This window comes from Schistocerca serialis, chromosome 2, assembly GCF_023864345.2.
Source record: "Schistocerca serialis cubense isolate TAMUIC-IGC-003099 chromosome 2, iqSchSeri2.2, whole genome shotgun sequence".
NCBI lineage: Eukaryota > Metazoa > Arthropoda > Insecta > Orthoptera > Acrididae > Schistocerca > Schistocerca serialis.
The window spans coordinates 834,560,790-834,579,459 of NC_064639.1; the positions used below are offsets into that span (position 1 = coordinate 834,560,790).

At 44.7% G+C, this 18,670-nt stretch overlaps 1 protein-coding gene across 1 annotated transcript in view; it reads right to left on the bottom strand.

The window, feature by feature from the left end:
* LOC126456449 (protein sister of odd and bowel-like) overlaps positions 1–18,670 on the bottom strand; it is a 203,356-nt gene that overhangs the window by 183,061 nt on the left and 1,625 nt on the right. The gene's annotated exons all lie outside the window — the stretch shown is intronic.

Consider the following 18,670-nt stretch of genomic DNA (forward strand, 5'->3'; position numbering starts at 1 on the left):
GTCTTCAGTGTGACCGATGTTCTTAATAGCTTGCTATTAATCTTCACACTTGTAGACAGGTTCGAATTTTTTCATGATCTTGGAAGTTGACTTGTCCACAAGTCCAAGCCTCAGTGTCACACGACACTTCTAATAAGGTGTACTGTAATTCAGTCGCCTTGTTTCATCTTGAGATTGAGGTTAAAAACACAAAGTAAAAAGATGACGACATTCTGTAGTGACATTATTTTTACTTATGTCGGCATCTTAATTTGTGTCTACATTACTCGTTACTGCAGGAATAGTTATTGAATTAATGTAAGAATGCTCTCTAACACTCTTAATACAGTGCTGGACCACCATAAGCCAGTCAGCTGACTGCAGAGGATTGTTAGAGCAAGGACGATGTCAGAAGTATACAGCCTGAAAAGAAGAAAAAAATCCAGAAGACACAGTCGGGTGCCAACGTAACTTCGCACCCGTCCATACCATTGACAGGTACGTAAATGACTATAGAATGGCGGTTCCCTACGATAAACACAAAGGCCACAGAATGCCCTAGTGTTATTCGTGTTTACTGTTATCAACAGGCCTGGTGCCTGGTAGGATATAGAGGGGACGTGAACAGCGTCAGAATTTGGACTCGCATTGGGGAGGACGAGGGTTCAATCCCGCGCCCGGCCATCCTGATTTAGGTTTTCCGTGATTTCCCTAAATCGCACCAGGCAAATGCCAGGATGGTTCCTTTGAAAGGGCACGGCCGACTTCCTTCCCCGTCCTTGCCTAATCCGATGAGGCCGATGACCTCGCTGTTTGGTCTCTTCCCCCAAACAACCCAACCCAAGAATTTGGACTGCTATGTACATTCTGACCCACAGTACAAATTTCCGCCAGTCGTCAGCGCTGCAGTCGTAACGCCGCTGTCGCTGGTGGAAAATTAAAAAACTCAGAGGTGAAGGATGGCGCGAAATTAAGAAATCCAGGATGCCCTACCAGGAAAATTAAAAATATGCAATGTGACGGCATGATGGCTGATGGTCGGAAATTTAAAAATCCAAGATGGCGTTGGTGGAAAATTTAAAAATGCAAGATAGCGGGAAACTAAAAGAAAAATTCTAGAACAAAATTTAATTATGGCAACGGTAGCCAAATTGTGCCTTGTAACATTATCCTCCTCTCACTTCCCCTCTCCAGAGCCTGATACTTCACATACGATTAAAATGAACAGCCAAAAACAAAGTGGTACAAGAGCAGCCATCTTAGCCGTGCTCAGAAGTATCCAGACACTCTGATTTTTTTTATTTTCCGGCGTATTCAAAATTATTTATCCAAAAAATTACTAAAGGAGTGTAACTTGCCGTATTTCCAAATCTAAAAGTACTTTACAGGGCACTGAAATGAAAAAGCTAACCACAATGTAGCCTCAAAGCAGCCATTATGGTCATGGAAAAAAGTATTTAAACACTTTGAACTTCTTATTTGTGCCATGTTTGAAAGAACTTACTCAAAAATTACGTTAAAGGTGTAACTTGTAGCACTTACACATCCTAAATACTTTACAGCCTATTAAAGTGAAACAGCCAGCCACAGTGTACCACAGACCCGTCATCTTGGTCGTGCTCAAAAGTATCCAAATAATCTGAGTCCCTTGTTAAGAAGTATTTACCCAAATAGTATGACAAGTAGCACATGTGTATGTAAAAAATTCAATTTCTGTACCACAAACAGTGAAAGGTGCAACGGAGCCTGAAACGGTTTTCCACATTTAAATTGTTCTATGATGCTTAAGAAGTGTCACAAAGCAGGTACGCAGGCATTAGCAAGACAAAACTCGCAGACTGAGCGTTTTACTTGTTCTGACAAGTCTTGTCTTCTCGTCATCCAATACATTTGACTATCGATTCAGTGTAGAACGACATACATGGGTTCAAATGGTTCAAATGGCTCTGAGCACTATGGGACGTAACATCCGAGGTCATCAGTCCCCTAGAACTTAGAACTACTTAAACCTAACTAACCTAAGGACATCACACACATCCATGCCCGAGGCAGGATTCGAACCTGCGACCGTAGCGGTCGCGCGGTTCCAGACTGTAGCTCCTAGAACCGCTCGGCCACCCCGGCCGGCAACACACATGGGCACTACGGCTGATCTAACTTACAGTTCAAGGTGCATTTGACGACGAAAATTATCAAAGTAAACGACGTTGTTCCCACATCCAAATTCGTCAACAGCTTGCCTCTAAAAGCGATAGTAAAGTCAGTCAAACATTATGGTAACCCCATGCTAGCGAATCAGCTTCATTCTGCCGTTCAAAATATATGTCACTTTCTGACGTCACACAGCAGAAACTACATGTCATCACGATGGAACAATGTGCTGAACAGCAGTATATTTGAATATAGACTTCTCTGTCGTGCTCTGGTGATGAAATCGTCTCAGGTGGCTGCGCTGAAATTGTGCGACGTATAGATGTTACCCTCATCGTCTTCTTGAGTGACAGTTACTGATACGTAGCAGAATTTCAGCGCAGCCACCTATACGGAAGCCTGAGACGATTTCATCAGAACAGTAGTAATTTATGTAGTTCTTCAGCTTCTCCAGGGGTATTTCTTGCTCGAACAGTCCACGGGTATACTGCCGGTCCATAGCGTCCAACGGGCACATTATTTCGGCGATCAGACGTGTCTCCATCGTCAGGTGCGCTGACGAACTGAGCTCCTGAGGGCGGGCGGCCGTCTTAAATCCCCTTCTCTCGCGAGGCGTTCTCTCCGCCGTGTGGGGGACCGATGACCTTCGCTGTTTAGTCCCCCTTAAACATCCAACAACCACAACCACCACCATCTCCGCCGTGAGCGCCCGCGCGCCAGCGGTCGGTGAGACGCTGGCGTCGTCCTCTGTGGTGGCGTCGGTGTAATTGCCTCGTCCTCACTAGTCACCTGTTCATTTCCTTTGCTGAGCGTCTTTTTAATTAGACTCAATGGTGGTTCCCATGCCCTGCTGTTTGTAGCCGCAATCTCGGTTTATGAGTCCGTCCCTGGTACGAATTTCGATAGCCTCTCTAACGACGCTGTCCCAGTATTTAGGTGTCCGTGTCAAGACCCTGGTATGTTGGTAGTCCATTTCGTGATTTTCGGACAAACAGTGCTCTGCGGCCGCCGACTTGTTGGGGTACCCAAGTCGAATGTGCCTCTGATGTTCTCGGCAACGATCTTCGATGGTGCGCACTGTCTGTCCAATATAAGTCTTCCCACATTGACACGGAATCTGGTATATGCCGGCCTTCCGCAAACCGAGATCGTCTTTGACACTTCCCAATAATGCTCGTGTTTTGTTTGGTGGGCAAAAGACAGTTCCTACTCGGTGCTTCCTCAATATGCGTCAATATGCGTCCTATTTTCCCCGTTAGTCCGCCAGTATCCGGTATATAGGCAGTGGCTGTCTCTTTATCCGTGACCTCTTCCGTCTCCACACGCAGTACTGTAGAAATGGTTCAAATGGCTCTGAGCACTATGGGACTAAACATCTCTGGTCATCAGTCCCCCAGATCTTAGAACTACTTAAACCTAACTAACCTAAGAACATCACACACATCCATGCCCGAGGCAGGATTCGAACCTGCGACCGTAGCAGTCGCAGCCTAGAGCCTAGAGCGCCTAGAACCGCGAGACCACCGCGGCCGGCAGTACTGTAGAGGTGGGGCGGAGAGCGCGTCTGATCTGCCATTCCGAGTACCCGTTTTTCCGGAATACAGTTTTAAGATGTTCCAGCTCTTGGGCAGTCTCTGTGCGTCAGAGATGGTGCGCGACCTCTGCACCAGTGTTTTTATCACCCAATTCCTCTGCGCAGGATGGTGGCAGCTTCCTGTATACCCCGTGGCCCAGGGTGCCTTCCGCTCTTTTTTTGACCATGACGGCCAGGAATGGTAATCGTCCTAGTGCTTCGGTCTCCATAGTGAATTTGACGTTCGGATGTATGAAGTTCAGGTGTGTAAGGAAGTCTGGGAGCTTGTCCCTTCCATGGGGCCAGATCACGAACGTGTCATCCACATAAGATAGAAAATAAGTAGGTTTCCATTTGGACAATGCCAAAGCTTCCTCCTCGAAGTACTCCATATAGAAATTCGTGACCACAGGCGAGAGTGGGCTCCCCATTGCGACTCCTTCTGTTTGTTCATAGCATTCTCCATTAAAAAGAAGATACGTGGAGATCAGAACGTGCTTGAAAAGGTCGGTCGTCTTCTCGTCAAATTTCTGTGCAATAAGCTCAACTGACTCTCGAAGAGGCACCCTGGTGAATAATGAAACAACGTCCAAACTCACCAGGACATTTGAGCCTTTCAGCTTGAAGTTGTCGAGACGTTTTACGAATCCACAGAATTACGAAATTGATGAGGGCATTTACCCACATAAGGGCTTAGTAATTCTGGCAGGTATTTGGCCAGCAAATATGTAGGTGCTCTAATGTTGGAAAATCTTAGCCCACCAACAAGTCAATGTTTTATTTCCATTATATGTTATCATTGAAGGCGTAGCCGCAAGGCTTGTACTTCTATCTTTCAGACTGGGCAACCCAAGATGCCCCAACAACTTCTGCAGCGCGCATCAGGAGCTCAGTTCGTCAGCGCACCTGACGATGGCGAAATGTCTGATCGCCGAAATATTGCGCCCGTTGGACACTATGGACCGGCAGTACTGTTCGAGTACTAATTCACATTCGTATCTGCACGAAACAGGGTTGCAGCTCTTTCAAAGTCAGCCAACCATTATAGTGAATCTATTCTAGGCTACTGATAATGTCAAATATTACAATACGCAGTTATATACACTGAAGCGCCAAAGAAACTGGTATAGGCATGCCTATTCAAATACACAGATATGTAAACAGGAAGAATACGGCGCTGCAGTCGGCTACGCCTATATAACACAACAAGGCTACAAAGGCAGGGTATCAAGATTTAAGTGAGTGTCATCGTGATGTTATAGTCGGCACACGAGCGAAGGGACACAGCATCTGCGAGGTAGTGATGAAGTGGGGATTTTCCCGTACGACCATATCACGAGTGTACTGTGAGTATCACGAATCCGGTAAAACAACAAATCTCCGACATCGCTGTGGTCGGAAAAAGACCCTGTAAGAACGGGACAAACGACGACTGAAGGGTATCGTTCAACGTGAGAGAAGTGCAACCCTTTTCGAATTGCTGCAGATTTCAGTGCTGGGCCATCAACAAGTGTCAGCGTGTTAACCATTCAACGAAACATCAACGAAACAACCCTTCATGATTGCATGATACAAAGCTTTACGCCTCGCTTGTGCCCGACAACACCGACATTGGACTGTTGATGACTGAACACATGTTGCCTGGTCGGACGAGTCTCGTTCCAAATTGTATCGAGCGGATGGACGTGTACGAGTATGGAGAAAACCTCGTGCATCCATAGATCCTGCATGTCAGCAAGGGATTGTTCAAGCTGCTGGAGACTCTGTAATGGTGTGGAGCGTGTGCAGTTGGGATGATATGGGAACCCTTGCACGCCTAGATAAGACTCTGACAGGTGACATATACGTAAGCACCCTGTCTGATCACCTGCATCCATTGTGCATTCCTATGGACTTTGACAATTCTAGCAGGACAAAGCGACACATCTTACCTCAAGAGTTGCTAAAAAGTGACAAAGTGGCTCCACGAACACCATTCTGACTCTAAACACTTCCGTTGGCCGCCAAACTGCCTAGACATGAACACTGTTGAGCAAATCTGGGATGCTTTACATCGTGCTGTTCAGAAGAGATCTCTGTCCATTCGTACTCGTACGGATTTATGGACAGACTTGTAGGATTCATTGTGTCAGTTCCCTCCAGCATTACTTCAGACATTAGCCGAGTCCATGCCACGTCGTGTTGCGGCACTTCTGTGTGCTCGCGGGGGCCCTAATCGATATTAGGCAGGTGTACCAGTTTCTTTGGCTCTTCAGTGTAGATACTACACTGGATTATTGTGCTTTCAGCTACCCACTTTCAAAGTCAGTCAAATATTATAATGAATTCATGCAAGGGTATTAACTATAGTTCGCAATATAAAACGCTTGTTATCTTCTGTTGAAAATATTAAATCATGCTATCACACAGTGGAAACTACTGCAGTTGAACTAATATTTTTCAGAAATTTTATACATCAGAGTTCTTATGGGAATTACGTACAGTGAACTAGAACTACTATGGACTGTCAGCTTTTGTAGACATCAGCTACTGCGGTCTGTTTTCCAGTGTAACGTGGAAATGTGTTACTGGTAACGGTTAATGTGTAACAGGTAATGGTTATGAGTAAATGCGTAAACGAGTAAATTGGTAAACAGTAAATAGCTAACGCGTAATGAGTAAGTAACGGTGGCGATGTGAAAAGCAGCAGAGTAAAGGTTCGCAGTGAGAAGCGAGTGTCTATGCCACCAGTGAGCTAAACGTGTTACCACTTCAAAGTTTTCCTGATTACCTTTTTAACTATTTACCGTTTTACCCATGTATCTGTAACCTATGCCCCACCTTCATGACTTTTTAACTGCATACTTATGACCTAGACAATTTTCTTTCAGATGAACAAACGAGTTTATGGGCGCTGCGTTATTTGAATGTAGTGCGCAGGCAGCGAAGACGTTAAAGTAACCTCTGGCGTGCCACAGGGGAGTGTTATGGGACCATTGCTTTTCACAATATATATAAATGACTTAGTAGGTAGTGTCGGAAGTTCAATGCGGCTTTTCGCGGATGATGCTGTAATATACAGAGAAGTTGCTGCATTAGAAAATTGTAGCGAAATACAGGAAGATCTGCAGCGGATAGGCACTTGGTGCAGGGAGTGGCAACTGACCCTTAACATAGACAAATGTAATGTATTGCGAATACATAGAAAGAAGGATCCTTTATTGTATGATTATATGATAGCGGAACAAACACTGGTAGCCGTTACTTCTGTAAAATATCTGGGAGTATGCGTACGGAACGATTTGAAGTGGAATGATCATATAAAATTAATTGTTGGTAAGGCGGGTACCAGGTTGAGATTCATTGGGAGAGTGCTTAGAAAATGTAGTCCATCAACAAAGGAGGTGGCTTACAAAACACTCGTTCGACCTATACTTGAGTATTGCTCATCAGTGTGGGATCCGTACCAGGTCGGGTTGACGGAGGAGATAGAGAAGATCCAAAGAAGAGCGGCGCGTTTCGTCACTGGGTTATTTGGTAACCGTGATAGCGTTACGGAGATGTTTAATAAACTCAAGTGGCAGACTCTGCAAGAGAGGCGCTCTGCATCGCGGTGTAGCTTGCTCGCCAGGTTTCGAGAGGGTGCGTTTCTGGATGAGGTATCGAATATATTGCTTCCCCCTACTTATACTTCCCGAGGAGATCACGAATGTAAAATTAGAGAGATTAGAGCGCGCACGGAGGCTTTCAGACAGTCGTTCTTCCCGCGAACCATACGCGACTGGAACAGGAAAGGGAGGTAATGACAGTGGCACGTAAAGTGCCCTCCGCCACACACCGTTGGGTGGCTTGCGGAATATCAATGTAGATGTAGATGTAGATGTAGATGAACTTACCGTAACGTTACGCTTGCGTGGTGCGGAGTGTCCAGTGGTTCGACAGAGTTACCAATTAGATTAGCTTGTCGTCGGGCACTTGTTCGCTCGCGGACCGATCTAAGGAAACGGCTAATGCAGTCATGTCAAAACTGGCATATTTTGTGGGGTTCGTTGTTCAAATAAATGTGTTAGCGTCGGCCTGTAAGGAAATATGAAAAATATTCTGATGGCACAAAATAAGGCCATCAATTTTCTTGGCGAATTGCAATTTTACCGTTACAAGTTTTACGTTCAGTGTGTTTCGATCTTCCCACAATGCACGATGATGTGTACTTGACATAAGAAGTAAATTCAGTTAGCAAGTGATTAATTTCTCATAGTCGGGATTCAGAATCATGTAGAATTTTTTAAAGAACGTCATATTCACCATTGACTGTAGCAGCTGTTTATTTCACAACTGCAGTATTGGCCTTTGGGTCATTTTCAAGTGGTACTGCAAAAGCTGAAAGAATACGGAAATGAAGCACATAGTGTATATACAGAAATGCACAAACGTTTTCGTAATCGGTAAAATTGAATGTTAATGGCTGGGTTTTAGAACAAACAGAAGTGATTGAAAGAATACTTTGAGAGAGTGAAATTCCAGCCTAAATATAATTTCCCGGGCTCTGCAAAGCCACACAGAACTGACAGAACTGGCAATACCAGGAAATTGGTCAAGGCTCTTCGTTAACAGAGAAAACCTTAAGAATATTGATTACATGAATGCGTAGTGTCTGTCCGAAAGAACAGACACCATGCATTCACATAATTGATTCTCCTCGATGGGCAATGGATCTGCCACTTTCAGTGCGAATGCATATTTGCGTCGGACCTCCTGCGGGAATCTCAACTTAGCGAGCGTGGAGGACATGGACATGGGCAGGGACTGCAAATAGGTGGCGCTAGGTGGGAATGTGAGCCGGCCGAGAGGCGTGGCGAGGTACTCCGCGCAAGTGCGATAAACACTGTGTCTGGGTGGCACAGTGGTTACCGCAACAGCCTATTAAGCAGGAGATACAGGGTTCGAGTCTTAGTCCAGCACATATTTCCACTCGTCGCCACTGATGTCGCACACAGTCCTGGCGCATGTGATACCAATAGTCACTTTCCTTTCCTTTCTATCCCTCGTTCTTAAAATTACACTATACTGATTACGTCCATCACATCTTACTGGTGTGGAAATGGAATTTCCAGTACGAGTAGCAACGAAAAGGAAAGTGAATATGCAAACGAACTTAAAGCATGATTTACATTGTGAGTTGGCTGTGACCAAACCTAGAGAGAGATAAGCAGTAGCAGTTCTCTTATTGAGTCATTCTTTCTTGGTTCCGTCACACACACACACACACACACACACACACACACACACACATACACACACGCACACTGTAGATTCGCGGTACGGAATGGTGCCGCCACGTGCTGCACTCAGAATCGCGCTAGACGTCGTGGCATGGAATATGCTGCTGGGGCAATACTCTGCCACGCGGTTTGTACCCGCTTCCAAAAAAAAAAAAAAAAAAAAAAAAAAAAAAAATACATGAACTGTGGCTAGAGAAGGATATAAACGAACAAGTCGCCGACCGACCATATCCCAGACATCTTCGATGGGCGACATGTCAGGCGAACAGCCAGATCAAGGAAACAGTGGTACCCTTCGTTCTTCGAAGAAGGCTTGCACATTCCTGGCCATATGCTGCTGAAATATGGCGTGTAAAACTCCCGGGTGTTGTGGTAGTCGTTTGGATTTTCCTCTAATTTAGGTTAAGTAGCGTGTAAGCTAAGGGACTGATGACCATAGCAGTTAAGTCCTATAAGATTTCACACCCATTTGAACATTTTGAACGGATTAAGACTCGGAGGAACCCTGACATCAGCGCCAACATGTTGAATAATGCTTTTCGTGCAGCCACAGGACGAAGTGTTACGACTCAAACTGTGCGCAATAGGCTGCATGATGCGCAACTTCATTCCCGACGTCCATGGCGAGTTCCATCTTTGCAACCATGCAGCGCGGTACACATGGGCCCAACAACATGCCGAATGGACCGCTTAGGAGTGGCCAGAATATTCTCCAGACATGAAACCTATCGAACGTGCCTGGGATAGATTGAAAAGGGCTATTTATGGACGACGTGACCCACCAACCATTCTGAGGAATCTGCGCCGAATCGCCGTTGAGGAGTGGGACAATCTGGACCAACAGTGCCTTGATGAACTTGTGGATAGTATGCCACGACGAATACAGGCATGCATAAGTGCAAGAGAACGTGATACTGGGTATTAGAAGTACCGATGTGTACAGCAATCTGGACCACCATCTCTGAAGGTTTCGCTGTTTGGTGGTACAACATGCCGTGTGTGGTTCTCATGAGCAATAAAAAGGGCTGAAATGATGTTTATGTTGATCTCTATTCCAATATCCTGTACAGGTTGCGGAACTCTCGGAAACGAGGTGATGCATATTGTTACAGAGACTGTGGTCTAATGCGCGCTGTACCATGCAGCAACAGTTACAGTATGTGTTGAAAATCGTTTCCATGTGCCTCACGCATGCGTGGACGCGCCGTAGCATGTTCTGTCTTACACGTTCACATCGGCCACGCTGCATCCGAGCAGTGTCAAAGGCAGCATGAATATGCTGCTCCATTGTCTCCACATCTGGATACTTTCGAGATGGCCCCAAAACCAAAAATCGCACGGGTTGAGATCCGGTGAACGAGCATGCCACGTAACTGGACTTCCTCATCCGAACCATCGACCAGGGAAGACACTATCGAGATGCGTCCGAACGTTAACGGCGAAGTGGGCTGGAGCACCATCATGTAGCAGCCACATAACCCTTCGAGTCATCAATGGCAGTTCTTCCAACAGGGGAGGCAAAGTCACCCGCAAGAAACGCCGATTGTCCCGGCCTGTTAGGCGACGTGGAAGGAAGACTGGTACCAAAAAAGGTTGCTAATTATCCTGGACCACACATTCCGGCTGCACCGATACTGATGTTTCGCTGTCACCGTATCACCCCCTTAGAAAGCAATGTAAACCGTAGCTGTGGCTGCATGGTACATCGCATATTAGACCACAGTCTCTGTAACAGTGTCGCTGAATAAATGGTCTATAGCTTGGAAACCATGCATTTGCGGACGTAAGTTCATTAGAGCTTGTTTTTCCGAATCCTCCCTAGAGTTTATATATATATTGTAGACCCAACCAATAATTTTGACTCACTAAAAAAAAAAAAAAAAACAAGCGTTGAGTAAATATTGTACACTCCTGCGCTTTTCTAATGACTGTTTAGTTGTTCTTGTTAGTTGCTGTCTCCTATTCGTAGTATGTCTCGGGACTGAACGCCATAGCAATGTAAGAAACTTCACGACACGGTGCCTCAGACCAGAGGACTGACCCAGTACCCACTCGTAAGCTCATTGGGCGCCGCGTGCTCCTTTTTTGCTAGTTTCGGTCCAGTGAAGGATCCGCACTCCTTCCCACGGAGGCAGTAAACGTCAGAGCGCGCCAGGGCTATCTGTTGCGGATCCGTCCCCGAACCGAAATGAGTGTTATTACCGTACCGTACTGTTATACTGTGCTCTCCCATAGCGGCGCCCTCCTACCTGCCGTAACAGCCGTTCCCATTGTTAGGTGTGGGAGGACCGTAGTAGCCGCCCTATTATAACGGCAGCCTTAATTAAGTGGGTGGTCTGGCCAGGGTTTCCAGCGCCGATCTCTCCCGCCGCTTCCTGGAAGGACGAGCCAACCTGCGGTCTAGCTGATCTCCAGCGCAATACTTGCTATGGCGTGCTATCACTTTGTGTTACCTTGACATTTCAACAAATAACCGAAAATATGAAGTATATAAATAAGGCCCATCACTAATTCTGCACAACTGTCTTCAGAATATGGATTACATTCATGCTAAATCATGTTTAGCGGTATAACTAGATAGTCATGGTTCATTTATATAAAAGCTCCAATGCATTTTTCCCATTATAGCAATAAGTTATGTCAACGACATTCCCATAATTTCATTTCAAACAAGGAGTTACGAATATATTTGTCCGTGAAGATTAGATACCCGTTCTTAGTCGTGATTCTATACCTAAGCTCGTTACTAGTTTCTAATACCTGAAATGAAAACTGGGTTTCCACATATATCGTATAGTTTGAGGCAATGAGATCAGCAGGGACCAGAACAAATCAGGACACTCAACTATATTTGGCAAGAGCGCTCATACGATAGTTTGTGGGGGAAGGGGGCAAGACCTGGGGTATGGGATATTTTTAATATTTAGGAATACGAATGACGACTACTAAGTAGGTGATTAAAGTCAGTTTCTACCTTTGCCCTAGAGACAAGATATACAGTATGTTTCGACAAGAAATTACATAGAGATAAGATCTATAGAATGGTGGCGTTCCGTTTAGTTTAAATGATAAGAGGTAACAGGACTGGCTTTCAATCACAAAAAATAATAATGGTCTACAGTAGATTTTGGGGTATCCATCGTGCAAGACCCCAAAAAACGGAAATAATGCCAGAGAAGAGAGTCTGTATCCATTATCCTGCTGTCATTTTCACCTTCTAAGGTTAAACTGAAAATTCGTCGCCTTTTTTGAACTAGTCACATTTCTACTTGAAGAGATAAAACGCCGGGTCATTACTACCATCATCACAAAGCAACGGACACACCGCAGCGGACCAGATCTCTGGTCGACTGCTCCTTTTTCAGTTTCCCGCGATTTCCGCAAATCACTTTTGTTAATACCAATAATTTTGTTTTTGATAAGACAACTACGAACTGTCCCTATACAAATACGCAGCCCTTCAAATGAAATGATGCAAATAAACGACAATGCCTAGTCTCAGTTATAACTCTAACGACCCCACTCATCTTGTTATGTAAATAACTATAAATTAATTGATTTTCCGTCTTCCGTCTGTCTTGACTACTGCTCTGTCTCTGAATCCCTTCAGACCAAGAAATTTCGTATACAGTTTAATGGTAACGTCAAGAAACGGCACTGGGCAAATGTACAGCATCGCACAAGACGGATTAGATAAAAATGGACAAGAAAAACGATTATCCGAGTATAGTCTCAGAATGAGGCATAGCGTGGTGCGTGAGAAGTAAGGTATACACCCTTTTGTCAGGGCAAGTGGCTTAGATTCCTTTTCGCAAACTGATCTTGGATTTTATACGGTTTCCATGAACAACTTATCACGAATTCCAAAACATTCCTTCATCAAGTATAAGCTCAATTTCCATCGTCATTAGTAAGCTATTGAACCTATGCTAAGTCTAATGACCTCCATGTCGGTTGATTGTAAACAAATAATTTTCATTTTATTCCTTTCTTTCATTTACAAATAGTTGGGATGAGTTTTCAGGGAGGACATAAAAACTCATCAGAACTTCTATTTCTGAAAAACGAGGATTCTGCGCTTGTGTTTTTAAAATAAGTGTCTTTTGGTCATCAGATCCTACAGTCTCTCTTAAATATAGTCTAAACATCCATGTTTTGATTATGGTTCCTAGGATAACGGAACAGTACCCGACTTGGTCTGATATGAAATAGACTGAGTAACTTCAGCCAGCTGTAACACGGGGTGAGTTGCTGACGCTAGTAAAAAATTTGTTAAAGGAAATTATGTAATGACACTACAGCGATACATGCAAAAGGAGTTAGCAGAAGGTGATTAGCTATTGCTTCGTAGAAACGTTGTTGAGATTTAGGCTCGCATTCGACTGGATCCACAAGAGGAAGTACATTTGGAAACTTTAATGTATAGTTGGAAGATTTATTGTCAATGTATTCCTGCCTCCAATTTGGCGGGATGTTTTTTCCAGTAATATGTAAACTAGAGCCACCGATATGCCATTTACTTACCGTATAACTAATTTCCAGAGTTTAATTCCAATTTCAAATGTCATAAAGATTATTTATAGCGAAAAAAATTTCAGAAAAAAGGCCAAAAGTCAGATATTTCTGTACAGAAATTGCTCTTAACATTAAATTTTTGGGCCAACTGAAATAAGAAACAATAGTTAACTGTGACTAAGCCAATCCTCCACACTACCTTTCTACCAGAAGTGACAATCCAGCAAAGTATGCAGTCGAATGTAAGGTCCGAGAAACAGTGAAGGGGATATTAGCAGAAGTGTACTCGTGAGGGCGAGTAGTGGATCATGCCTTTATAGCTCAGTCAGTAAGAGTATTTCCCCAGAAAATGTCCCGGTTTGGCACATAATTTTAATCTAGCAGGGAGTTTCATAGGCGCACACTACACTGCGGAGTGAAAGATTCAATGTTAAACAGAAATAAGAGTTGAAAGGTCGTAACAGCTAAATGAAAGGTGTAAGGTGTAGAAGGTATATAAAAAAATTACTCGCGTTTACAAACACATAACTAGGAGGTAATCAGGTCATGATTTATGTCTCAGAACGTCTGCAGAAACCAGCTACATGCGCACATTTGTACACTGACGATATAGTTTTAATAGCAGAATCTGTACCAGAAATTCAGTACGACCATAATTATTGGTTCACGGGCAAGAATGTAGTAGGCTTAGAGAAAGTAGGACGAAAACGGAGTTTGTCTATTGCAACTCGTGAAGAAAGACCGCCATTTCTAAACAGTGAGTAAACTATCTGTTTAAAAGTATCCAGACATCCATATGTAATGCTTAACTGAACACCAGATGTCACGATGCCTCGTGATGACTGGGTGTTGTGTGATGTCCTTAGGTTAGTTAGGTTTAAGTAGTTCTATGTTCTAGGGGACTGATGACCATAGATGTTAAGTCCCATAGTGCTCAGAGCCCAGATGTCACGAGAGGCCAATATAAAAGGAGGCGGGGACTACAGCGTTGTCAGTGGACAGGCAGCAACAGCACAACGGATCGGTCAGAAAAGCTCAGTGACTTCGACCATGAGCTAGCCATTGGACGTCATTTGATTGTGAGTCACAAATCCATCAGTGGCATTTCATCCGTACTATGGGTGCACAAGTCGGCTGTTTGTGATGAGACTGTGAAGCGAAAACGCGAAAGAACAAGTACAGCTAAACCAAGACCAAAGCATACCTCATGTTCTGACGAACAGAGATCGTCGAGAATTGTGGAGGGTGGTTGTAAAAATCGCGTGATATCCGCGGAAGGAATCGCTCGTGAATTCCGAAGTATGCCCTACTGCCAGCAGTCCAGCAAGCACGACTGTGCGCAGACAGTTGCAAACAGTGAGGTATTATGGTCGAGCAGCTCTTCATAAACCACATATATCTGCAGTCAACCCTAAACGACACGTGAACTGATGTAAAGAGTGATGTCACTGGACAGCAGATGACTGCAGGCCATATCCAATTCGGTGGGAAGGTTCTGGTCTGGCGAATGGCGGAAGAACTTTATCTGCCATCACATATAGTGCTAGTAATGAAGTACAGAGGAGGTGCTGTTACGGCGTGTGGGTGTTACAGAGATGAGAATGAGGTCCTCCTACTGCGCTTAAAAAAATGCTAAATGTGGAAGAACGTGAACACATTTTACATGATAGTGTAATAGGTACAGTAGAGAAACAACCTGAAGATGATGACTGCATCGCAATGAAAATGCATCCTGTCATAAAGCAGCGTCAGTGAGGCAATGGTTTGCCGACAATGAAATCCCGATGTTGATTAGCTACCCATAATACCGATTGGATCCCAATTGAACATTTTGGGATGGGTTAGAAAGTCGATTTGGCTCCAGACTCCAGAATCCAATCTCATTATCTTCTACATCTACATCTACATTTATACTCCGCAAGCCACCCAACGGTGTGTGGCGGAGGGCACTTTACGTGCCACTGTCATTACCTCCCTTTCCTGTTCCAGTCGCGTATGGTTCGCGGGAAGAACGACTGTCTGAAAGCCTCCGTGCACGCTCTAATCTCTCTAATTTTACATTCGTGATCTCCTCGGGAGGTATAAGTAGGGGGAAGCAATATATTCGATACCTCATCCAGAAACGCACCCTCTCGAAACCTGGCGCGCAAGCTACACCGCGATGCAAAGCGCCTCTCTTGCAGAGTCTGTCACTTGAGTTTATTAAACATCTCCGTAACGCTATCACGGTTACCAAATAACCCTGTGACGAAACGCGCTGCTCTTCTTTGGATCTTCTCTATCTCCTCCGTCAAACCAATCTGGTACGGATCCCACACTGATGAGCAATACTCAAGTATAGGTCGAACGAGTGTTTTGTAAGCCACCTCCTTTGTTGATGGACTACATTTTCTAAGCACTCTCCCAATGAATCTCAACCTGGTACCCGCCTTACCAACAATTAATTTTATATGATCATTCCACTTCAAATCGTTCCGCACGCATACTCCCAGATATTTTACAGAAGTAACTGCTACCAGTGTTTGTTCCGCTATCATATAATCATACAATAAAGGATACTTCTTTCTATGTATTCGCAATACATTACATTTGTCTATGTTAAGGGACAGTTGCCACTCCCTGCACCAAATGCCTATCCGCTGCAGATCTTCCTGCATTTCGCTACATTTTTCTAATGCTGCAACTTCTCTGTATACTACAGCATCATCCGCGAAAAGCCGCATAGAACTTCCGACACTATCTACTAGGTCATTTATATATATTGTGAAAATCAATGGTCCCATAACACTCCCCTGTGGCACGCCAGAGGTTACTTTAACTTCTGTAGACGTCTCTCCATTGATAACAACATGCTGTGTTCTGTTTGCTAAAAACTCTTCAATCCAGCCACACAGCTGGTCTGATATTCCGTAGGCTCTTACTTTGTTTATCAAGCGACAGTGCGGAACTGTATCGAACGCCTTCCGGAAGTCAAGGAAAATAGCATCTACCTGTGAGCCTGTATCTAATATTTTCTGGGTCTCATGAACAAATAAAGCGAGTTGGGTCTCACACGATCGCTGTTTCCGGAATCCATGTTGATTCCTACATAGTAGATTCTGGGTTTCCAAAAACGACATGATACTCGAGCAAAAAACATGTTCTAAAATTCTACAACAGATCGACGTCAGAGATATATGTCTATAGTTTTGCGCATCTGCTCGACGACCCTTCTTGAAGACTGGGACTACCTGTGCTCTTTTCCAATCATTTGGAACCCTCCGTTCCTCTAGAGACTTGCGGTACACGGCTGTTAGAAGGGGGGCAAGTTCTTTCGCGTACTCTGTGTAGAATCGAATTGGTATCCCGTCAGGTCCAGTGGACTTTCCTCTATTGAGTGATTCCAGTTTCTTTTCAATTCCTTGGACACTTATTTCGATGTCAGCCATTTTTTCGTTTGTGCGAGGATTTAGAGAAGGAACTGCAGTGCGGTCTTCCTCTGTGAAACAGCTTTGGAAAAAGGTGTTTAGTATTTCAGCTTTACGCGTGTCATCCTCTGTTTCAATGCCATCTTCTATAGTTTCGGCTCTGCCATTCCCCGAGAGACAGACTCTTCATTGAAAGAGCCCCAAGCACAGATCAAGCCGTCATAAAGGCGAAGGGTGGACACACTCGATATTAAAGTGCACTAACAGGTGTTCAGATACACTATGAGATAAAAAGTATCCTGACACTTGGCTAAAGATGACTTACAAGTTCGTGGCGCTCTCCATCGGTAATGCTGGAATTTAATATGGTGTGGGCCCATCCTTATCCTTCTTGACAGCTTACACTCCCGCAGGCATACGTTCAGTCAGGTGCTGGAAGGTTTCTTGGGGAATGGTAGCCAATTGTTCGCGGAGTGCTGCACTGAGGAGAGGTATTGATGTCGGTCGGTGAGGCCGGGCACCAAATCGGCGTTCCAAAACATCCCAAAGGTGTTCTATAGGATTCAGGTAAGGCCTCTGTGCAGGCCAGTCCATTACAGGGATGTTATTGTCGTGTAACCACTCCGCCACAAGCCGTGTATTATGAATACGTGTTCGATCGTGTTGAATGATGCATCGCCATCTCCGAATTGCTCTTCAACAGTAGGAAGCAAGAAACTACTTAAAACATCAATGTAGGCCTGTGCTGTGACAGTGCCACGCAAAACGACAAGGGGTGCAAGCCCCCTCCATGGAAAACACGACCATATCATAACACCACCATTTTACTGTTGGCACTACACACGCTGGCTGATCACGTTCACCGGGGATTCGCCGTATCCGCACCCTGCCATCGGATCGCCACATTGTGTAACGTGATTCGTCACTCCACACAACGTTTTTCCACTGCTCAATCGTCCAATGTTTACGCTCCTTACACCATGCGAGGCGTCGTTTCCCATTTACCGGCGTGATGTGTGGCTTATGAGCAGCCGCTCCACCACGAAATCCAAATTTTCTCACCTCCCGCCTAACTGTCATAGTACTTGCAGTTGATCCTGACGCAGTTTGGAATTCCTGTGTAATGGCCTGGATAAATGTCTGCCTATTACACATTACGACCCTCCTCAACTGTCGACGGTCTGTGTCAGTCAACAGACGGGTCGGCCTGTACGCTTTTGTGCTGTACGTGTCCCTTCACATTTACACTTCACTACGACATTGGAAACAGTGGACATAGGGATGTTTAGGAGTGTTTAAATCTCGCGTATAGACGTACAACACAAGTGACACCCAATCGCTTGACCACGTTCGAAGTCCATGAGTTCCGCGGAGCGCCCCAATCTGCTCTCACACGATGAATAATGGCTACTGAGTGCCAGTAGGTGGTGCACAATGCACCTGATATGAAATGGGGGTGTCCGGATACTTTTGATCACATAGAGTACTTTTAGTCAGAGAGTGTTAATTTACACAATGCTCCTCTAACACCAACCAATCGGATCAGTAATAGCATCCACAGATTTGACATATAAAGACGTAAGATTGTATAAAGATTGAGAGATCACGAACAGCGACCATGTGCGATGAGAGAATGCCTTTCGATGTCAAAAGGATGTATATAGAAACGAGCGATAAAGCCAGCTCTGACGTAGGGTTCAAATTTGGGCCATGTGAAAATCAAACGAACGGAAGCTCCGTGTAACAGAGACAAGGTTGCTACGCTAGCCTGGAGGTGTGAATCT